Here is a 9,856-nt window from a genome sequence, read left to right on the forward strand (position 1 = left end):
GTTTATCAAGCAGCTCACATCACACCTATTTTTCAACAACAAGGAAAAAAATTACTGTCTGCTGCTGGGTTTTTTGGAACCAGTGCAATGGTGATTCAAAGCTTAAAGATTAAACTTCGGGGACACAAATTCCCTTTTCCTCAAACTTCACATCTCACTAGGTTTCACAAGGAGGCCAGAGGTGAGCTTGCCTGTGTGTGAGGGACAAGGAGAGGAGAGGTCCCCACATGGTCAGGCCTGTTTCAGGAGGAGATGAAGTATGGACTGGGACAGAAATCAAGTGAGAGAGCAGAACTCTCATCTGGTGACCAGGGACTGGAGAAAGTGAGGAGGAATTTGTTCTGGACATGGCCTCCAAGCTTACTTTTGCCTTTTCCCATTCAATGATCATGGTTCAATGCGTAAAAATACTCCTGGGAGATGAGATTTCAGCTGGGGACATTGCTTTAAGTGATTGGAATTGCAGTTAGTACAAACAGATTCCCTATAGAGAAATAAGATGTTCTGTAGACAAAATCTTGTTTAATGTATGTGTAAACCCTTTTCCCATGCAGTGCTCCTGGTCTAACCAGTTCCAGCTAAGGCAGTTCTAGGACACTGTGACTGCAAAATTGAAACATCAGTACTAAAGGGAATGCAGTAGAAATAAAAGATTGTGAATTCTTTTCTCAGCATGCAGAAAATGTTACATTTATTTCTATTTCAAGGTACTCTTGTATTCTCTTTCTAGTTATAAACCCATGTTTTCCAGTCACTTGCATTTTATTTTTAAAGTTATGTGTGGAACATAACTCCACAGGCAGCTGTTCTATAGTGTGGCTATAGGCAGGGTTTAAGACAAAAATGTTAGTTAGCTATAAGATGACCTCTGTATCAGATGTCCAAGCTGGCAGAAGTGGACATAAATAAAAAATGCTTTCATATTTGGGACCCAGTTCACTACAGCACTTAGGCACCTGTTTAAGCAAGCAAGTAAATCTGGTCTGCATCCAGCAAAACACTCCAATTTTGGCTTATATCCCATTGACTTGGATACTTTTTTTTGCTCCAGGGCTTCAGATGGTGTAAATTCCTTTAGCAGTGGTTCAGCGGAGCTACCCTGACTTTCACCAGATGAAAATCCTGCTAAAAACATTTTATTTATCAGTAGTATTTAGGAGAAAGGAAGGATATTGATGTGCAATGATATCACAAGTGCAAATTAGAAAGCAGAAACTGCCTTCCAGGCTGCTCCTGTATGCAGCATCTCATGGCTTCATGCAGAATTTGACTTGCAGAAATATGCTTGTGGAATACACAGAGTAAGACATAACCCTTGACAGTGAAAATGCTCAGAGATTTATGATCACACCTGAGGGGAGCTGCTGGGTGACAGGGTGTGTTTGGCATGACTGTGACCTTAGAGTCGCTTCCAGGGAAGCCAATGGCTTCACTCCCTGTTTCCCTTCCCAAGAGCCTCCCCACACACAGAGGGTGGGTGGGACAGCTGGAGCATGGAGCCAAGAGGAGGGGAATATTTCAGAGCAACCCACACAGGGACTCCAGGTGATGCACTCCCTCAGCAGCCTGTCTTCAACCTTGTTTATATGTCTTTTGCTTCTGAATTTAGATTGACATAATTCATTCCTGGTTTTAGTATTTTCCTGGGACCCCCATATGAGACACTAGGGCAGGTAACACTGGGCTGCATCTCACTGTGGGCTGGAGAGTAAAGGGGGGCTCTTACAGCAGCCACAAATAACATTTCTGCCATGTCTCCACTGCATCAACACTTATTCAGAGGCATAATTCACTTGCTGCACTTTTATAGTAATATTCTCTCTTGAGACTAGGACCTTTCAAATCTTGATTGTAAGCAGGTCTCTCTGAGACAGGTTTTGTTTGTTTGCTTTCTCTTCCAAGTGGACAGCCCAGGCCCTGGCATGAACCAGTGCAACTTCACTCTGCCAAGGTTTTGCTTCTTTTATTTCTTTAATGTAAACATTTCTTTGGGAGCTTCATATCAGGTCTGGAAAAGGATGGCAATAGCTCCTTTCTTGCTTGGGCTTGCTGGGACAGCTAAAATAGCTTGCTTTGACTTTTGAAAGACTAGGTTTTGGAGTTCTGCTGTTGACTGAGTAGGAAAAGAACCAGGTCACTAGTTTAGTCCTGGCATCTCTGGTGTTAAAGCAATATTAGATGACCAGAAGGAGCAAAGCCTTTATTCCCAGGGTAGGGAAAGAGAAGGTCCTGCCTCCTTGTTACTGGCTTTCCTACCTGAGGTCAGCAGATTGTCTCAGACTCTGCCCTTCAGTGTGTCAGGGATCTAATCAGGCTTGGAGTTCCTGCACATGGCTCTCGTGACTCTATTTAAAGCACATTTTAATTGATCTGACCTTGTATAGGAAATACCTTTGGAGTCCTGGTGTGCTGCTCTCTGGGAGGCAAGCACAGTGCTTCAGGGCATAGGCAGTAGAGAAATAAGCAGACATTTTAGAGTTTGGCCTTTGACTGGAAAAACTGACTTTTAAATATTGTCTCGCTGAGACCTTTCCCTTTGCCTGCAAGCATGACCCTCCATTTGTCAGCACCTGGCAGAGATACACTTACAAATGCTGCTTGTTTTGAAGAGTGCCACTCATTTTGTTGTATATTACCATTTAAATGAGTTACATTTGTACCTAAAGGCTTCAGTCTCATGGGGCTAAGTGCTGTACAAACACAATTTTTTAGCCTAAATAGACAGGGAACAAGAGGGAAGGGCAAAGTGGGCTACTGTGTTTGCCTTCAAATTGAGCTCATAAAAGTTCTTAAAAATATGTCTCTTCCAATGTCCTTTGCTAAATACAGAGAAAAACATTCATCTGTGGCAGCTGAAACCCTACAGACAGGCTCCAATGGGCTGCCATTTTCAAACTGCTCAGTTTTCAAAGTGAGGATAATGTTACTTACTTATGCAGCAGGAAATGAGGGAGAGCTTTGATTTGGCTTTTGGGGAGAGAAACAGAAGGAGGAAAATGTAATGATGTATACAAATACATCCATAATGGAAGAAAATGCCAGTACATGGGTTGTGCCCTTCTTTGCAAAGCTGTTCATTCTGGGCAAGCACAAGGGAGTGGAGTGTGTTTCTCTCCTGTTTATATCCTTGGTCACATTTCTGCTCAGCCTCATACCAACCAAATCATTTGCAAACCCCCCATATATGGCTTTGATTTAGCAATTTTTGAAAACACTTTTGCAAACACAATGTTTCCCTGTTTTCTCCTTTTCCCAGTTTTTAAGTGTTCAAGTGTCAGTTCTTGGTTTCCTCTTTGGATGCCTCACTTGGTCTCTGATCTGCTCTTTAGAATCTAAAATCTTTCTCCTTTTCTCTGCTCTTCTTAACTAATAATTCTGTTGTAAATGCAGTTTTCTATTAGCTGTTGTGCAATGGTAGTGAAGTTTCTTCATGGAGTTGTCCTTGAAAGACAAGTGACCCAACACCAACCAAGATTTGAAACAGCATCAAAGCATTAAATTTCAATGACATGTCTCACTTATTTTTCCTTCAAAATGAGATCTAGGAAATTTCTCCAGGTCTAGGTAAGGAAGGTCTTCCAACATACTGACAACACACTGACTAGCTTACCATAGCAACTAAAGATCCCTTTTCAGGTGCGTAAATTGTAAATATAGGATTGAATTTTTTGTAAAATTAACCCCTCCACAGTGTGCATGTGCTGTTTGAATCACTGATGTTATAAAATCCCTTAATGTAGTAGGTAGGTCTGTATATGTTGGGAATATGGCCAGGAATCTTGGCTCTGTGTGCACCAGGCATGCAGCTCTACAGTCCTTGTCCTCCCAGGCCTCTCCCCATTAGCAGTGTTAATAATCAGGCTGGAAAGGAGCACAGCAGCCTGAGAGCTGTGTGCAAACTGGGACCCTTGGAAACACTAGGGCCCTGCCTCCCTCTCCCTGGCAAAAGCCTCTCTCTGCCCTTTGCACGGATGCAGCTGGTCAATAGTTCTCCAGCTGATGGTCGCTGAGGTGCAAGGCTGCTGGCAGCACTCGAGGACCAGTGCAAGTTGTTGCATGCATTTCAAGTGGCTGCCACTTGTGTTGCTGCTTGCACAGAGCCCCTGATGCTTTGCAGGGGGTGATTTATCTGCAGCCTACCCCAGCAACACACTGCAGTGGTTCTGCTGTTGGCATGCAGGTTTGAAATGTGGCAATGCTTCAACAAAGCTCTGTGTTTCACTCTGTGTTGCATCAGCCTTGCCTTTGCTGTGCTATCATCTTATCAGAGTGAATGAGTGATGAGTTTTGCCAGCCTGCAGCGCGCTGGCACGAACTCTTCCAAGGAATCTGCTGCTCCTTTTCCTTTCTGAGGTGCGCCCACGTAGGCTGGGGAGGGTCAGTGCATGACTGAGCAGCTCCACTGGCTGGCAGAAATACCTGTGGCAACCAGACCATAACTCGAGCTCTCCTGCTAGTTCTGGTCTTTGGGAAGTCCCAGGGCTAGTTTAGCAATGTCACAGATGTCAGTGCCAGCATGGCAGAACCCTGCAGGCCACCTGAAACCTGCCAGGTTTTGTCATTACTACGCTGCATTTGCCATTTTATAGGTTTTAAGCCATTTAATGTCAAGATGGGAGTTTTGTTAGCATTTACATGCATCAGATGATGAGCACTCCCATTGCCCGGGGGATGTGAGCCTGATGAAGAAATAACAGATTTTCCTGTGCGTTTGGAAAAAGGAGTGAAAAGGCTGTAGTCTTTATTTGCACGCAGAGAGGGAGTGGTGACCATGTGGAAGGACCCAGCTTTGTACTGCAGCCAGCTAAAGTGACAACTTGACAGCCCTGGCAATGTGCTGGTGACTCACCACACCTATCAATCCAACAAGAGCTGGAGATTTGCTCTGTACAAAAAGAAACTGCTCATTTTATTTGCTTTATGTTGATTTTTTGTCTCATCTAAGATGCATGATGAACCAAGGATGGTGGTAAGATGTTTCATACAGGTTAGCAAACAGGCACCCATTTTGTCCAAACCTGAACTTGTCCAGCAGCCTTTGAATAGAAACACAGTTTGCTTTTTATTTTGGGCATTTCAGACATGTTCTGACTGCATCATGAAATGACAGTAGAAAAACTGCAGAAGACTAGAGGAGAAGACAGCCTGTGCCTATTTGTAACTCTCTCTGAGTTGACTGTTCTTGTAGGGGGATACAGTATGGGTAAATGAAGGTGGTATAGAATGTAATCTTATCCCCTAAAGAGTTGCAGCTGAACCAATTATTAAAGATTAGGAGCAGGCCTGATGTGAATAGGCCACATCTGTAGCGAATAAGAACAGTGTTATAAAAGAGTGGATTGATAGGCACTGCAGTCAGATGGCTACTGCAAGGACCAGGAACAGTTGGTGCTTAGAGGATTAGAGGAGCTGCCTATGAGAAACATTGAGGGGGTATGAAACTCTGGGAATATGGAATCCTTGCACTATAATGGTAATAGAACTCTTTATATATAAGATAACATGTTCTGCACTAGACCACCATCATTTCCACACGCACCAGTAATAGTCTCAGTATTGATATTAAAGCAAGAGAGCTTTGTCCCATAGCTTGTACTCCAGTCTGTGTACGGTACCTGGCAGGAGGAGCAGATGTAGCATGGTTTCTTATAGACTTAAAACCTCCTCCCACTAAAGATGATCCCCTGACATGCTCCCAGTGACAGTCCCAGCAGACAAAAGACATCATGTGCCTTGGCTAGTGCAGAACAAATTGTGTGCTGGCTGCCTGACCAATTGCTGCCACAGGGATAGCGAGATGCCTGACTTGCCTCCCCTTAGTGGAGGAGTTAATTTCCTCCTCTATCTCACTGCCAGTTTTCATGAAACCCTGTGGGAAATGTAATTATCACTGAGATTTCTGTCCTTGATCAGATTTGTTTGATGTTGGCCAACCCTTCTCCCAGTTACTGCAGAAAGGGGGGGAGTGGTGAGATGTACAGTGCTGTTGAATAATAGGGATCAGCAGTTAGATGCATTCCTATGTGCAGTATTTTTCTAAATAATTTGCTTTCAGAGCTGAGCATGGTATTAGAACAGAAAAATACACAATGAAGCTACACAGTCCTGAGTGATTCAGTGACATCTTGTCCTAAACCTGGGGTCATCTGCCTATAATGAGATACATCTGGAATAGGGTTTTGCTATTCTCAGTAAATAATGCCTTTCTCTGCTTTATTCCCAGGAATGAATTGTAAGTAGCTGAGAAGAGAGAATATCAGTGCAGCCAGTCATTCTGTGCTCTGTGGGGTTAGAAAAGCTGAAAAGAGCACTGTCCCGCCATTTGCTTACGAGGGTTTCTGACAGCTCCAGATTCTGGTTACAGATTATGCTGGCATAGGTTTACCTGATAGTACACTGTGGTAAATGTTTGAAGTTACATCAGTATTGATGAAAAGAGGACTTGGTCCTCATTCCTTCCTTCAGGAAATCACCTGTGTTTTAGAAAGGATGCTCACACACTGTCTCAGCTTCCTGCCATGCTCTGGGAGGCGCTTCTCTAATTTACGGGCTCGGTGCACATTATTGAATGGTACGGAATTAACTGGAGGTGAAAACAATTCTAGCACATTTCTTCAGCTGCTGGCAATACATGTAACTCCATTGTCTTTAATAACAAGTGCTAATTTTACACCTGTTAAGGACTTGATAAAGAGCAGCTTGGCAGCGCTGTGCCTTCTGGGGTAGATAATGAGCCATTTTGTATCTCTCAGTCCTGGCTTCCTCACTTGCTTGTGCTGGCTGGAGTGCTAGGAGGGTGAGATGTGGATTTTATTTGCTGCCAAGGCTCTTATGTTATTGTTCTGCCTCTCCCTTGCTGCTAGGAGCCATATGGGTGACTCTTCTGGGAACGTGTGGGCACTGTGTTTTGACTTACAGCCCTGTGTGAATGGTTTTCTTGACCTGCGTGACAAATCTTAATAGGAGGAGAACATTTGGAAAAAATGTCTTGACTTGCACATACCTTTGTCTCAAAAAGCGAAGGGAGCCTTGGAGGAGTTTTAGTGAGAATTTTTTGAAGTCAGTAATTGTATGGGCCATCTGCTGTGAGGGGGAGAGCTGAAAAATGGTAGGTATTGTCTTAAGTGTGCGTAATCCAATTTTTTTTGTGAATGCAGCCTTTAATCACCACTCTTGCAAAGTGAGGCATCTGCTTCTGAATTTAAGTAGCTGAGACTAATCAGACTAATTCAAGCCTTTCTGCAATAGGCCTAATTGATCAACCTAATATCTTTGCAAAAAAAAAAAAAAAGGAATAATTGTTTATTTATGTTACTCTTTACAATAATGAAGATGAATATTATAGTCACTTTGCAGGGTAGTCTTGAAAGTTGATATAGAAATTTGTTTACAAAATACACCTGCTCTTATTTGTTGCTACTTCAAAGCCTGCACTGTGCTTAAAGGGAGAAGAAAGTGCTGATGTATGTACTTCCTACTGGAGTCCTCTTATTCTTGTCATAGTGGAAAAAGTTATGTTAGTTTGGAATACAACTTAGCCTGAAGTGTGTGTGAAGTATTCTAATGCAAATTGCTAATTTGAACTGAAGTATTTAGTCTGAGGAGAAGTTTTCCGTTAAGCCTTTTCTCATGTATGTCAAGCCTTCTGACATGCATTCAGTATGTTTTGCAAATATTAAAGCAAACTATTATTAGGAGAGTGCTATTGAGAGTAAACTGAGGAAAAGCAAAGGCACATGAGTTAGCAAGGCAAATATGTCTTGGCTCCTTGTTCCTCACTCTGGCTCTTGGAAGATACAGCACATCCCACAGCTTCCAGTCTAATATTGCCTGGACCTGCCCAGATGTTCTTGAATCAAATACAGAAATGTTATTTACAGGACAAAAATGCGCTTCTGAGAAAAGTGTGCTTATCACTGTAACACTAACAAATCTGAATTCTCCTCAACTTGCCTCAGGTAGGAATTCACTGATATTTTTACAATTGGATATTGTCACATTCCTGAAGAAAGTTGATATGGACAAAATGATTAATTTTATTATACATATAGACACACATTCAGGCAGAAAATTGTGGTAGCAACAACATTGCATTGCTCTGCTTTGTGATCTTGTTAAAATAAGGTGTTTTATTTGCTGGTGTTGAAAGCTAGGACAGACCCCCCCCTTATAGCTTCAGATAAATCCTGACATTTCACACAGACCTAAACCCTGGGCAGATTATTAACCCTTGAGTGAAGTACAATGCATAGTGAAAGTTATTCATACACCTAAGTCTTTATCTTAATTATTGTTTGCCTGCTGTATTAGGGAATGGCTTACTGTGTCAAGTGCAAAAAGCATTTCAATTCAAGTGCCCATGGCACCAAAACTTCTTCTTAAATATAGAGAGAATAGCTCTCCTCCCACTGTCCTTGTGATGGTAACAGAAAAGAGAAGAAGCCATAGTATTGTACACAGCAATAAAATAATTCCCATTGGTTTGTAAGGCTGTAGTGGAGAATTATCAAGGGAAATGGCAAGAGTAAGCCAGTGAGAGTTAACTTAGAAAAACCTGGCATTATACAAGTCAGAAACATATGAAAGCTTCCAGCTCACTTTAGTTAATGTTTTGCAGAGTGTTCTCATGTGTGGTGCTGATCTGAACTAAGATCTAGTCCATGGAAGCCTTTCATAAGGTAAATAAACCAACATCCTCCAAAGGGTATTTAAGCACAGATAATAATCTTGGCTTAATATGTCATGAACATTTGTTACAAGTGTTCTCATCCTTTCCCCTCCTAGCTTTTACAAAACAAGCCTATTAACATTTGTAGGATGTATCTGGAATGTTTCTTAACTCCCAGAAGTTGTAGCATAAATATTTTTTTACTAAATGCTGTCACTTGAGCACTCTTTTTGACTTCTCTTCTTTGATGTAGCCAGGGAGCACACTGCTGTCCCTGCAGTGGTAAAAAGGGATACCTTGGTCTCACAGGTGTTGCACAGCCCAAGATGAATTTCATCACTTTGAAAAATTAAGTCCTGGGACAGTCTTGGTCATAGTCATGGTGCTTTCATGTGGTTTGCTATCCTCTTGGTGGTGTTGTTGGAAGTCTATTACATTGTAATGCTGAAAGGAATTTTTGCTCTCGAGTGCCTCATCTATTAGTAAATAGAGATCCAGTTCTCTTTAGCATCTCATCAGTGTTCAGGTCTACCTGAATAAAGCCAAACAGATTTGAAAGTAGCATTTCAAAGCCTGCTCTACTAAATGCCTTTTTTGAGGAAGCTCTAATCTGAGCATTGCTTCATAAATATGGTACTGTCTGCAAGAGTTCATGAGGTTCTTCTTGCATATAATTTTGCCCATGAATCACAAATTCAAACCCTGGCATTTAGTTAGGGAATTGCAAACAAAACCTGCACACCTGCATAGAGGTTTAAAAGAGGCTGCATAATCCATTCACTTTTGTCCACATCTTGCAATTTTCCTTGCTGGTTAAATCCATTCTCTGTTCTAGTAGTTCAAGTCTACAAAGGGTAGGGTAATTCATGTGTGCTTAAAGCCAAGGTTGCTTCTTTCACATTCTATCCAGGTTAATCCATTTCAGCCAAATTTGTTAGCTGAGGCATTTAGAATCCTTCCCTTACAGAGCACCGTTTGATTCTGCAAATGTCTTTGTAGGGATTGTGAGAGATGAGTATCTGGTTAAGGGATAAAGGCAAATAAAGATCTCCTTAAAACTGTTTTAGGTATTCCTTATGTTGGAATAGTTTTGGTGTTGAAAATCTTTGAGAGCATTAGGCAAAATGGGGAAGAACTGGGATATGAGGACATACAATTATGGTTCTTTTGTTGGTTTGTGGTTTGTTT

This window comes from Ammospiza caudacuta, chromosome 6 (assembly GCF_027887145.1).
Source record: "Ammospiza caudacuta isolate bAmmCau1 chromosome 6, bAmmCau1.pri, whole genome shotgun sequence".
Classification (NCBI taxonomy): Eukaryota; Metazoa; Chordata; class Aves; order Passeriformes; family Passerellidae; genus Ammospiza; species Ammospiza caudacuta.